The sequence below is a fragment of the Schistocerca cancellata genome, unplaced genomic scaffold (genome assembly GCF_023864275.1).
Source record: "Schistocerca cancellata isolate TAMUIC-IGC-003103 unplaced genomic scaffold, iqSchCanc2.1 HiC_scaffold_1090, whole genome shotgun sequence".
Classification (NCBI taxonomy): Eukaryota; Metazoa; Arthropoda; class Insecta; order Orthoptera; family Acrididae; genus Schistocerca; species Schistocerca cancellata.
This window is the reverse complement of record NW_026047089.1, coordinates 563,416-577,405: the sequence shown is the minus strand read 5'-3', so window position 1 is coordinate 577,405 and position 13,990 is coordinate 563,416. Positions and strand designations below refer to the sequence as shown.

Sequence of the window (13,990 nt, the reverse complement as noted above, 5' to 3'; positions counted from 1 at the left end):
ATCCTAAATATATCCATACCAATTAAACAATCAACTATTAATTTCTCTACTATCAAAAAATTGCATCACACAGAAAACTGTCCTAATTGGACAGGGAATTAAGGCTTATATTTTTGACTCCTTTCGATTTCTGACTAGTGTCAGTTTGTACTTTGCAATTTTGCACCAGCATTGTGGGTATACGCCCACGTTTCTTCAGTTCTTGAAAGAATCCCTGTCACATCAAATTAGTCGTAACACCTGTGTCGAGAACAATGGGTACATCAAGGTAAGATATTTTGCCTTTAATAGTAGCTTATACCTTGCCCTTTGTCAAATTTTTCTGATTATCCTTATTACTTTGATATAGATCATCTTTCACATCACTACCTAGATCATGTCTGATAAAACAAGTGTTGATCAAGCTCGTGCCCTCACTCTCCTCCCAGATCACAGAATGGGGGCCTATTGTTACTGGTTAAAGTTTTCCGGTGTCGCAGTTGCATCGGTCTCTGGGTTAGGTGTAACTTCTTCTAGATGTACTCTTGCTGTTTGATTACACCAGTTAGTATCTTGTGAGGCTCTCAACTGAAATTCTCTTTGCCTTTCCACGTTATTTGGCATATGTGCATTACTTTGCTGGTTGAATTCCACTGTCTGTGGATTATTTGGCTGTCTGGTATTGTTTCGTGTTTGTCAAGCAATCGGCTGATTATTGCTGGTAGCTTGTGTCTGTAGGTATTGTACAGGCTGGCCACATGTTACATGCCTGTTGTAGTTGTTTTTGTTAAATTTTTGCCCTTTTCTTTTATATCTGCCCTTGAATTTACGGCTTTCTATGTTGCTATTGTGATTGCTGTTACCGTTACCATATGTCTGTGTGGGGTAAGGTTGCCATCCATTTTGTTATGAATCTGTTGTTCACTTGTCGGTCCGTAAATCTCTGTGGCACTATTTGGATATTAACAGGCTTGGGTTGTACTGGTGTCTCTTCGTATATAAAATCTATTGGGTCTAGTACAGATAGTATTCGATGTCATGTTCCAGAATGGTTCTGAGTTTTTCCTTAACATGGGCAGGTAGATGGCTCTTTGAAATACCAGATTCATCCAGTATCTAGTTTTAGTCAAGTATTTTTCAAAATAGCCTCTTAAGCTTCCATGTTTGCTATTGAATGGAGCTGGGTTGAATGCTTCATGTCCGAGCCCCTCTTGTATGGCTTTAGACCAATATTTGTCCAGAAAGGCACTCTCAAACTGTTCATAGTAGTGGAAACGTTTTGCCATGTCTGCGGCCCATAGCAGAACGTCACCCTGTGTGTATCCAACAACAAACCTAATTTTCTAGGCCTCGGTCCAGGTCATTTCGAAATGCTGTGATAAAGACCATGGGATTTGTTCTTTTCCCTTCAGAGGTAAATACCTGAAATTGTCGTTGTCTAAGTAATCCTTCTTGTGCAAGTAATGTTGACAAACACGCCGTGCTGTCAGTGACAGCTGTGTTTGTGTTCGCTTGTGGCGTAGCGCATGGCAGTTATGCTTGCTTGACAGGTACAGCTGCTGGAAAGTGTTTCTGCATTCTGCAAAATTTGCTATTTTCATTCAACGGGCACCCCACGTATTGTGGGTAACCAGTGAATATATATAATTTCTCTAAAAGCATGGGTTTGTCTTCTGTCAAATGTTGTTTTGGAATGTCAATAGTTTTAGCAATACTGCCTCATACATAACCTTTCCTCTACATTCCTTAAACCTGAATGTATTTTAGCTACAAATTCACTTTCTGTAGTAGCCACCAGAAAGATCGCGGGAGGCACACATTGGCACGGCGCGTCACGAACGGTAGTCGCCGCCAGTAGAGTCCCGTCCACCAGAGGGCACGCGAGAATTCGGACGCGACCTCTGCCGGCGTAACAACAAGAACAACAACAACAACAACAACTCCGGCAGGACAGGCCGTGCGCAGTCAGTCAACATCGGGCATGCCTAGGACACAGTCCCGGTCTACGCTAAGTGAAGTGCGACGTAACGTGAACAGTGTTACTACACAATTGGCGACGAGGATGGGATCGTTCTTTCACGTGTTGCGTCGTTGTTCCGGTTTCGCAGTTTCTCCACGGCATGGAGGATTTGGTGCGGGTTTTGGTTGCGCAGCAGACGGAGCTCATGGCCACCATGAAACAAGTGCTTCCGGCGTTGCTCTCCGCGCCGTCTGCTCCGGCGCAGTTCCCTCCTCCCTTTCCCCCGTATGACGAGACGGCAGAGGATTGGGACGCATATGAACATCGCCTTCGGCAGCATTTCCAGGCGTTTCATGTTGCCGATGCGGAGGTATGTCGTGCTCTCTTCTTGTCTTGGATATCTCCCTCGCTGTATCAAGTTTTGCGGCAGCTAGCGCCGTTGCAGGAACCCTCGTCCTTATCGTTTGACGCATTGTGTTCATTGCTGTCTTCATATTATCGCCGCCGCACGCATGTTGTGGCGGCTAGGGTCGAGTTCTATCAATGCAAGAAACAGCCCCATCAGTCTTACCGGGCGTGGGCCGCTACCCTGCACGGTCTTAGTTGCAAGTGTCATTTTGTCACGGAGCAGTCGCGGGAGTCGTATGCCCATGTTATGGTCCGCGACGTCATTGTTCGTTCGGCCCCTAATCGGGAGGTCCGGCAACGGGCCCTGCAGTTAGAAGACCCTTCCCTCGAGGAAGTCCTGTCCATTGCTCAATCGTATGAAGTCTCTCACGCAGCAGGTCAACAGCTGGAGGCGTGGTACGACGTCGCGGAGGTTCAGGGCGGCGCGGCCGCGTCCACTGTGTCCGGGGTGGACGACGTGCGAGCGGTACAATCCGGCCGTTACGGCCACTCCCGCGCGGCGCGTAAACAGAATTCCGGCCGCCGGCCCCTGTTGCCGTCCTGTGCGTCATGCTATATACATCACGATCGGTCAAAGTGCCCCCAGCGTTGGGCCGTTTGTCGCAAATGTCATAAAAACGGTCACATTGCTAAAGTTTGCCGCTCAGCCTCAAAGGAATCGAAGGAAGCAAGTACAGAGGACATGGACGTTGACATTCAGGAAGTTTCATCGGGCCAGACTCCCGACGCATCGGCACGCAAACTCTTTATCGAGGTGTCGGTTCGGTCGCGCCGGTTGCAACTGCAGGTAGATACGGGCGTGGCAGTTTCGTTGTTGAATGCACAAACGTATTCCGACCTTGGATCGCCCCCGTTGGCGCCAGTTTACCGGCGTCTACGCGGTTATGGTAAACAGTTCATTCCCCTCCTGGGTCAATTCACTACCGATGTGACTTACAAATCAGTCACTCGGCCTATTACTTTTATTGTTGTCAGTGATGCGAGCTCCACTAACCTTTTTGGCCTGGATGCCTTTCAAGCTTTCGGTTTTTCTATCGCTGACACCATACAGTTGGTCTCCGAAGACGTTCCCAATCACTCATTGGAATCTTTGATCTCAGACTTTCCAGATATTTTTGAGGAGGGCCTGGGGCGTGTTTCAGATTTTGAAGCTCACTTAACGTTGAAGGCGTCTGCTCGCCCGCGTTTTCTACGCGCGAGGCAGATCCCCTTGGCTCTCCGCCCTCAGGTAAAGGAAGAGCTCGACCGGCTGACAGCCCTGGGGGTCGTTCTTCCCATTTCTTCCAGTGAGTGGGCTTTGCCCCTCGTTATTGTCAAGAAGCCCTCGGGAAAATTACGTCTTTGTGGCGATTTTAAGGCCACCATTAATTCCCAATTGGTGGTGGACGGGACTCTACTGGCGGCGACTACCGTTCGTGATGCGCCGTGCCAATGTGCGCCTCCCGCGATCTTTCTGGTGGCTACTACACTTTCTTTCCCTTTTAAAGCTTCTACAGCATATACATAAGTTTTGCTCTCGGACACTACCTTTTCAGCAAGGATGCTGCCCTTATCCAGCATTCAAGCTTCAGCTTTTCCAGTTATTTCCTTTACATCTGCACATACCTTATCTCTCTGTTTTTTGGCAAATTTTGACTCTAAACTTAACTGGCCTACTTTTAGACTTAACTTTTCTACTTTTGTAGGTAAGTTTTTGCACACGTCTTGCAGCTCACTGACTATGTCTGTCACAATTTTTACCAATGCACCTCCTTGGGATTGCGTCTCCTGAATTTGACAATATGCTTTTGGAACTCACTTGCAAGTTCTTCCTGTTTATTGTCCACGGGTGATACTCTTTCCGTTAATGTACTTATATTGCGGGACAGGTTGGTAATTATTTCTTATTTTAGATGTTTACCTAGCTCTGTCAACTTCCCAGATAGTTCATCAAATAATTCAGTGCATATAATTTTGCTCACCTCACTGAACTGTCGACTAATATCGTTCTTGAAATCGTCAAATGCTTGATTTTGCTGTGTAAACTGTTGTCCCGTATTATCCTGAATTTTTGTGAACTACTGTGTCATACCCTGAAGTTGTTGTGTTGCACTTTCCTGAAATTCCTGTTGTTTTGTAAACTGTTGTGTTATTTGTTGCACGAGTTGTATCAAATTGTGTGTCTCACTAGTATTTACATTGTTTTTAGGAACTGTTTCCTGTTCTTGTGTTTGTGATGTCGTGAGCAAGTAATGAAAGGAATTTTTTCTGTTGTGCCCTTCAGAACTGTGAAATTGCCTCATCGAGCATCATAAAAGTGACATCATGATTAGTTATATTACTAGTGTCGTCATTTTTTGATAGTGGGACATCAACCTCGTTCTTTTGCTTGCCATTGGCCAGTTCATGAGTTGACGCGTTACCTCCAACCGTTGCCAATTTTGTAATGAATTTTCAACAATGGCCATTTCTCGACTCATTTGTGAATAGCTTTTAATGTGTGAATAGCTTTTAATGAAAATATGAATAATTTTTTTTTGTTTCAAAAATTTTGTATGTACGGTACTTTTCAATTAAAGTAGATTTAGCTGCATATTCACAAATGAACCTGATTATTATCTGACACATTCCTATAGAATTTGAATGACTTATCTTGCACTTTAATGAAGACTTATACAAAATTTCATCTATTCTGTAGAAATGCACTTTCCGTAAAGATAAAAGATTATCTACTGCCAGAGAGACAGCGCCAAGTGTGGCCATATAAGCATACAGTGTTGCAGCTTCCTACCTCTACCTCTGAAACCAGCATTCCTGGCATGTCTTGTTTTTAGGCAGAATTTAATTTTAATTTGCACCTTCAATGTTTTTTTCTTATTCCCAATCTCATGGACTTGTAACAAATACAACCTAAGTGTCATTAGTTTCTTGTTAAAAAAAAAAAAAAAAAAAAATTACCTCAAAATTTTTTTTTTATCTCAACAATTGAAAGGTCTGTTCATATTTTGCTCAGTGCTGTTCTTTAAATCGCCATTGAATAGTGGCATATGTGGGTGGGCAAATAATGGAAATGGAAAGCTGATTAATAATTGCTGCTTGGATAATTGAAGAAAAAAAAAAAAAAATTGATTGGGAAGAATAGTTGAAAGAAATTGGAAGGTCATTTATAAATCTGTACACACATCCTGGGTGAACTTTATCTGGTGCCAATATCAACAGACCTCCAGTGTCAATACATTTAAGATCAGTATTCATAATTTGAGTTTTGTACTGCTTCACATTAATTCTGTTGTGCGTAGTCCTGATTATAACAATGGCGATGCAGGATCACTCCCCCCCCCCTGCGGGTTCGGGGGTTAGAATAGGCCCGCGGTATTCCTGCCTGTCGTAAGAGGCGACTAAAAGGAGTCTCACATGTTTTGGCCTTATGTGATGGTCCCCTCTCGGGTTTGACCTCCATCTTTCTAAATTATTCCGAAGAGCGAGCCAATTGGGGAAGGGCGCCTTACATGGTGCACTGTATCCGTCGTGCAATTAGACCTTTAGCCGGCTTTCACGTCGTTGCAATGGTGTCCCGCTCGTTTTCGATCTTTAGGGCAGGGATACGTCCCTGGGTGCGATTACCACGCTGCCCTCTGCAGTGTTTCTTTTAACTGCGACGACGACCTTGGACAGTTTTGCACCTAAGATCCAGCACGGTAGCCAGTCTGTTGTGGTGGGGCCGCCATGTACCCTCTTGGTTGTAGCCCCCTGACAACACAGGGATCGCTCTACTGATGCCTGCGCCGTTAACTCCCCACGTATGCCAAGGAGTAGATGCCTATCCTCCTGGGGTATCAGGACTCCCGGCAACGGCCATCCTGCCAGGTGGCCTTTGCTGTGGCTGGGTGGCGCCCGTGGGGAGGGCCCTTGGTCGGAGTAGGTGGCATCAGGGCGGATGACCCGCAATGCAGCGTGGTACATCATCTCTCGCTGGCGGCCAGCCGCCAGCAGTCTCTAAGCGTTCTCGGGCTCAATTTAATGCTCAGAAGTACGATCCGAAAACGTTCCCCTCCCTGGCCACGCCGTGGGAAGAGCGTAAGTCCCAGGATGGAGGTAACAGTTATTCGCCCCGATTCTTAGTTTGCACGAGAGCTGATGGGGAGTCTTTTCTCTCCACAAAGCCTCAGTTCTTCGTCGAGCATTTAGAGGACAAGTTTGGGGAGGTGGAGGGCTTGTCTAAAATGCGCTCTGGCTCAGTACTGATACAAACGGCATCCTCCGCCCAGTCACGCAGGTTACTTGCTTGTGACAAGTTGGGGGATGTTAACGTTACTATTACTCCACATAAGAGTGTAAATATGGTCCAGGGTGTTATTTTCCATAGGGACCTCCTTTTGCAGTCTGATGACGAGCTGCGCGCCAACTTAGAACGTAGAGGTGTTCATTTCGTCCGGCGCGTTCATCGGGGTCCGAGGGACAATCAGGTTGCTACCAGTGCCTTCATCTTGGCCTTCGAGGGTGATACGTTACCGGAAAAGGTCAAGGTGATGGTCTACCGATGTGACGTCAAGCCCTATATCCCTCCCCCGATGCGGTGCTTCAAGTGCTGGAAGTTCGGCCATATGTCTTCCCGCTGCACTTCCAGCCTCACATGTCGAGATTGCGGACGCCCATCTCATCCCGATACTCCATGTGCCCCGCCTCCCATCTGCGTCAACTGCGGGGAGCACCATTCACCTTGCTCGCCAGACTGCAGAATATTCCAGAAAGAGCGCAAAATCATGGAATATAAGACCCTGGACCGACTGGCTTATACTGAGGCCAAACGGAAATACGACCGATTACATCCAGTGCGAATGACAACTTCCTACGCCGCTGCTACAACACCTGTGCTAGCCCCATCAGTTTCGCGCCTTCCGGCCGGATCGACGAGTGGTACAACTCCTCCTGCCCCCTTGCCAGTGGGGGGCTCTACCCACCGGGTTGCTCCTGTGCCACCTACCTCAGGAGCAACACCATCCCCCCCATTGGGGACGTCGGTCCCCGCTTCTAAGCCGGAGAAGTGTCCAACTTCTTCGGCTTCTCACGCTCGCAAGGGGTCCCTTGGGTCCCTCCCTTCCCAGGTTTCCACCGGCGGGAAGGCTGACGATCGACAGTGGCGTAAGTGCCCACAATCTGCAGGTCGAAGGGCTTCCCGATCCTCCTCAGTCCCGGAGACTGAATCGGTGAAGCCCTCCCAGCCAGTTAAACCCAAGGAGCAGCGTGAGAAATCAAAGAAGAGCAGCTCTAAGCCCAAGGAACGCGCGGTGGTAGCCACCCCATCGCTACCTTCTAGCTTTGCGTCTGAGGACGAGGTGGAGATTCTGGCGTCCGCTGAGGACCTCGATCTCGCCGGTCCCTCAGACGCCGTGAATAGCAATAGCACTAGCACGGGTGCTCAATCGGAGGCAGCAGGTGACCCAGCGGCGTAATCTGCCGTCCCAGTCCCGGCACGCCTTTCTCAGCCATGGACAAAACCATCCTCCAGTGGAACTGCAGCAGTTTCTTCCACCATCTAGCTGAGCTCCGCCAACTTATCAGCCTTCACCCTTTCCTCTGCATTGCTCTGCAGGAAACTTGGTTTCCAGCAATGCGCACCACCGCCCTCCGTGGCTATCGGGGTTATTATAAGAACCGAGCAGCTTATGAAAGGGTGTCTGGTGGCGTCTGCATCTATGTCCTTAACTCTCTTCACAGCGAGTCTGTCCCTCTACAAACAGCTTTAGAGGCTGTCGCTGTTAGGGTGTGGACGCCGCAGGCTCTTACCGTCTGCAGTCTTTACCTTCCACCGGAGGGTGATGTCGCGCAGCATGTCCTGGCTGCGCTGATAGCCCAATTGCCGCCACCTTTCTTATTACTGGGCGACTTTAACGCCCATAACCCTCTGTGGGGTGGGTCAGTGGCAACAGGTCGAGGCGCCACCGTTGAGCATTTATTGTCGCAGCTCGATCTCTCGATTTTGAATGATGGTGCCTCCACACACTTCAGTGTGGCGCATGGCACCTACTCCGCCATTGACCTTTCAATCTGTAGCCCTAGCCTCTTACCATCTGTCCACTGGAGTGTGCATGACGACCTGTGTGGTAGTGACCACTTTCCGATTTTTCTGTCACTACCACAGCGTCACTCTTCTGGGCGCCCTAGCAGATGGGCTATGAATAAGGCTGACTGGGACTTGTTCTCCTCCACTGCCGCTATTGAGCCTCTCTCAACTGATGCCATTGATGCGGTGGTTACATCGGTCACCGCCGGCATCGTCACTGCCGCCGAGTCTGCCATTCCCCGTTCTTCTGGGTCCCCTCGGCGGAGGGCTGTGCCTTGGTGGTCGCCTGAGATCGCTGAAGCGATTAAAGATCGCCGGCGGGCGCTCCAGCGTCACAAGCGACATCCCTCCATGGACCACCATATCGCCTTCAAATGGCTGCGTGCGCGGGCCCGCCTCCTTATCCGCCAAGGCAAGAAGGAGTGCTGGGAGCGGTATGTGTCCACCATTGGACTCCATGTCACTCCATCGCAGGTCTGGGCCAAGATTCGACGGGTCTTCGGCTATCGGACCCCTGCCAGCGTCCCTGCGCTCTCACTGAATGGAGCAATTTGTACTGACTCCGACGTCATTGCAAACCGCTTAGCAGAGCATTTTGCTAGGAGTTCCGCTTCTGCGAATTACCCCCAGGCCTTCCACTCCATTAAAGAGCGGATGGAACGTCGGAGCCTTTCTTTTCGCACCAACGCTTCTGAACCCTACAACGCTCCATTCAGTGAGTGGGAATTTCAGAGTGCCCTTGCCGCTTGCCCTGATACCGCTCCCGGGCCAGATCGCATCCACTGTCAGATGCTGAAACACCTTTCAGTGGACTGCAAGCGACGCCTCCTCGACCTTTACAACCGTCTCTGGGTCGAGGGTGAGTTTCCGTCGCAATGGCGGGAAAGTATTGTCATCCCCATTTTGAAACCTGGAAAGAACCCTCTGGAGGTGGACAGCTACCGTCCCATTAGTCTCACCAACGTTCTTTGCAAGTTGCTTGAACGGATGGTGAGCCGGCGCTTAAATTGGGTGCTGGAGTCTCGGGGCCTTCTGGCTCCGTCTCAGGGTGGGTTCCGTAAAGGCCGCTCCGCCACCGACAATCTGGTGAGCCTTGAGTCGGCCATCCGTACAGCCTTTGCCCGCCGTCAGCACCTGGTCGCTGTCTTTTTCGACATGCGGAAGGCGTACGATACGACATGGCGTCATCACATCCTTTCTACGCTTCATGGATGGGGTCTTCGGGGCCCTCTGCCGATCTTTATCAGAAATTTTCTGTCGTATCGTACCTTCCGCGTGCAAGTCACGGCCTCGTATAGTTCCTCCCTCGTCCAGGAGAACGGGGTACCCCAGGGCTCTGTCCTCAGTGTCTGCCTGTTTTTAATTGCAATAAACGGTCTCGCTGCGACAGTCGGAAATTCTGTCTCCGCTTCCCTGTATGCTGACGACTTCTGTCTTTACTATAGTTCTATTAGCATTGCAGCAGCTGCACGTCAGCTACAGGGCGCAATCCGCAAGGCGCAGTCTTGGGCTGTAGCGCGTGGTTTTCAGTTTTCGGCTGCCAAGACCCGCGTTATGCATTTCTGCCGGCGCCGAACGGTCCATCCTGAGCCGCGGCTTTATCTTGCCGACGAACTTCTTGCTGTGGTGGAGACCCACAGGTTTTTGGGTGTCCTTTTTGATGCCCGGTTGACTTGGCTGCCTCATATCCGGCAGCTTAAACAAGCGTGTTGGCGGCATCTCAACGCCCTGCGTTGTTTGAGCCACACCCGCTGGGGCGCCGACCGATCTACCCTGTTGCGGCTCTACCAGGCGTTAATCCAGTCTCGCCTGGATTATGGGTGCCTAGCTTATGGCTCAGCATCCCCATCGCGGGTGCTGGACCCAATTCTCCACAGCGGGATACGCCTTGCCACTGGTGCTTTCCGCACCAGCCCTGTGGACAGCGTCCTAGTGGAGGCAGGTGTACCTCCACTGCGGTTCCGACGCCAACGTTTGCTGGCCGCTTATGCTGCCCATGTTTTTAGCTTGCCCGGGCATCCAAATTATCGTGTCCTGTTCCCGCAGTCAGTCGTCCATCTGCCAGACCGTCGGCCCCGGTCGGGTTGTCCGATCGCCGTACGCATCAAGGAGCTTCTCTGCGGACTTGGGTTTTTCCCAGTTCCACCTCCTTTCCGGGCGCCTCTGCGTACACCCCCATGGTGTGTTCCTCGCCCTTGCCTTCGGCTCGACTTGGCACAGGGCTCGAAGGACTCGGTCCCTCCAGAGGCCTTCCGCCGCCGCTTTTATTCCATCCTGGCCACGTATCAGGGCTCTGGAATTGTTTACACCGACGGTTCGATGATTGCTGGTCGTGTCGGGTATGCGCTAACTCTAGGGGACCATTCCGAACAACGGTCCTTGGCGGCTGGCTGCAGCGTTTACACTGCTGAGCTACTCGCCATCTTTCGTGCCCTAGAGTATATCCGCTCCTGCTCAGGTGAGTCCTTCGTTATCTGTAGCGATTCCCTGAGTGGTTTACGAGCTCTCGACCAGTGTTTTCCTCGTTCTCGTCTGGTGATGGCTATCCATGAGTCCCTGCATACTCTTGCGCGTTGCGGCCGCTCTGTGGTCTTTGTGTGGACCCCCGGTCATGTCGGTATCCCGGGCAATGAACATGTTGACCGCCTGGCGAAAGAGGCCACGAGTAAACAGTCTCTGGGCGTTGGCCTCCCAGAGACTGATTTGCGGGCAGTCCTCCGCCGAAAAGTTTTTGCACTTTGGGACGCTGAATGGCGCAATCGGATCATGCCCAATAAACTCCGTGCCATCAAGGAGACGACGACTGTGTGGCGGTCATCCCTGCGAGCCAACCGCAGGGACTCTGTCGTCCTTTGTCGGCTCCGCATTGGCCACTCCCACCTGACACACAGTTATTTACTGTGCCGGGAGGACCCTCCTACATGTCGCTGCGGGGCGGCTTTGACAGTGGCCCACATTTTGTTGGCCTGCCCCCTTTTAGCTGTGGTCAGGCAGACATTTGCGCTGCCTGATACGCTCCCTGCCCTCTTATGTGATGACCCTGGTATGGCTGACTTAGTTTTCCGTTTTATTCGGGCAGGGGTTTTTTATTATTTACTCTGAGTGTTTGTTCTGTTCTTTTGTGTTGATTCTGGCCATTGGCCTATGATTTTACGCTGAGTTTTTAATGTGTTCTCGGTGGTTGGCTTTTCCTTTTTATCTCTATGGTCGGCCAACCACCGTCACACTCTGTGTGATTTTAATTTGTTTCGTCTGATCTCTGTAGGAGTAATTCTTGTCCTGTGTCGTGTGACGTCTTTCCTGTTGTTCGTTTTTTATTCTCTTTGGGTGGTTTTACTTTTTTTTGGAAAAAGGGACCGATGACCGTCGCAGTCTGGTCCCTTTAATCCCCCCCAAACCAACCAACCAACCAGGATCACTCAGCTGCTCACGCAGATTCCTCTTGTCTGCTCCGAACATCCTGATGCAGGATCTTGGCATTGGGCGAAATGAGAACAGACAGGTGTGGTCGTCGTGAATGTATGAATAAACTTTGCTTTCCTGATAACTTTTTATAATATATGGTTGAAATACACATTTTTAAGCAATAGTGGTACGACAGATCTAATCATACGCCCGCCCACTACCACTTACAGAAACCAACTGGTGAAGATGCTGGAATTAATAAATTTGAAGAGTGTATTTCTTGAAATTTCCTGGCAGATTAAAACTGTGTGCCCGACCGAGACTCGAACTCGGGACCTTTGCCTTTCGCGGGCAAGTGCTCTACTATCTGAGCTACCGAAGCACGACTCATGCCCGGTACTCACAGCTTTACTTCTGCCAGTATCTCGTCTCCTACCTTCCAAACTTTACAGAAGCTCTCCTGCGAACCTTGCAGAACTAGCACTCCTGAAAGAAAGGATACTGTTGAGACATGGCTTAGCCATAACCTGGGGGATGCAAGGTTCGCAGGAGAGCTTCTGTAAAGTTTGGAAGGTAGGAGACGAGATACTGGCAGAAGTAAAGCTGTGAGTACTGGGCGTGAGTCGTGCTTCGGTAGCTCAGATGGTAGAGCACTTGCCCGCGAAAGGCAAAGGTCCTGAGTTCGAGTCTCGGTCGGGCACACAGTTTTAATCTGCCAGGAAGTTTCATATCAGCGCACACTCTGCTGCAGAGTGAAAATCTCATTCTGGAGTGTATTTCTTCTTCCTTTTTTTAAGCAGATGTGTCAAAACATTATACCGTCACAAAACAACTCGTTAATTTATCTCTGTCGTGGTCTATAAGTAATTCAGTTAGCTTACATGTATGGAAAGGAAAAAAAAATTAGTTAACATAACAGCCATTATTATGTAAGCAACAGATATGTTTGCGAGAATGATATAATTACATGAGAATACTGTTGTCTGAAAATAATGAACTAAAACTAACTGTTGCTATGATTGCTGTTCACTTTGGATATGAAACCTCTTTGGAGTTACGGCTCTTTGTGCTTCCTTTACGAGGACTTTTGTTTCATCTTGGGACTAGGATTATAAACGCGGAGTTCTTCATTTGCCATCTGAAACTATTTTTAAGTATACATTACCAGGGTATTTTTCCAGTGCATGTAAACTGACTGTCATCAACCTTCCTTCTCAGTAAACAGTGCTTATGACATCTAATAGGGGGATTCCCAGTACTGTATTAATGATAGTGTCATCTACATGTCCAGCCCCTGAGCTGCAACTCTTCTTTTGAAGAATCCTTTAGTGGCTTGCATGAAATGTGGATCATTGTCACTCATTTCTTTGCTCCACTTAAAAGGTTTGGACCAAAACTTTATTGGTGGCATGAAGCAAGTGCTAGATGTAGTCAATCAGTTACAGATGGGTTTCTTTATGTTCTTCCTTTTATGTGTTGAAGCTGTAAGTGTGCCCCATTTACTATTAACTTCCAGAGAATTGCACTGGTTGTTCCACCAAAAGAGTATACAAAGATGATGAGACTTACCAAACAAAAGTGCTGGCAGGTCGATAGACACACAAACAAACACAAACATACACACGAAATTCTAGCTTTCGCAACCAACGGCTGCTTCATCAGGAAAGAGGGAAGGAGAGGGAAAGACGAAAGGATGTGGGTTTTAAGGGAGAGGGTAAGGAGTCACTCCAATCTCGGGAGCGGAAAGACTTACCTTAGGGGGGAAAAAAGGACGGGTATACACTCGCGCACACACACACACATATCCATCCACACATATACAGACACAAGCAGACATATATATATATATATATATATATATCCTAACTTTTCCTGTGGCCAGGAAGTAATAATTTTGCATCATAGATTGTGTTTTCTCTTTTCAGTTAATTTGTCCTTTTCCTCCTTTTTTTATATGCTGCAGTCATGCTTTATTTATTTTGTTATAACCAGCATGAACTAAATAAATCTGAATATAGTCGATATATTTGATTGAGATCTCATCTGCGTGGTCTGGCTTCTGTCTACAATTTATGAGGCAAATGTACTTTGATGTTTAACCATTAAATTGTTTAAAAGCACAGTGAGGGAACACTGTGCAACAAGAAAATGTGTATATAGGCTTATAATGATATGTGATGTGCATGTTTTCATGA

The 13,990-nt window shown here is 48.6% G+C and overlaps 1 protein-coding gene across 1 annotated transcript in view; it reads left to right on the top strand.

Moving 5' to 3' along the window:
- LOC126154490 (phosphoacetylglucosamine mutase-like) overlaps window positions 1-13,990 on the top strand; it is a 62,640-nt gene that overhangs the window by 22,137 nt on the left and 26,513 nt on the right. The window lies entirely within an intron of this gene.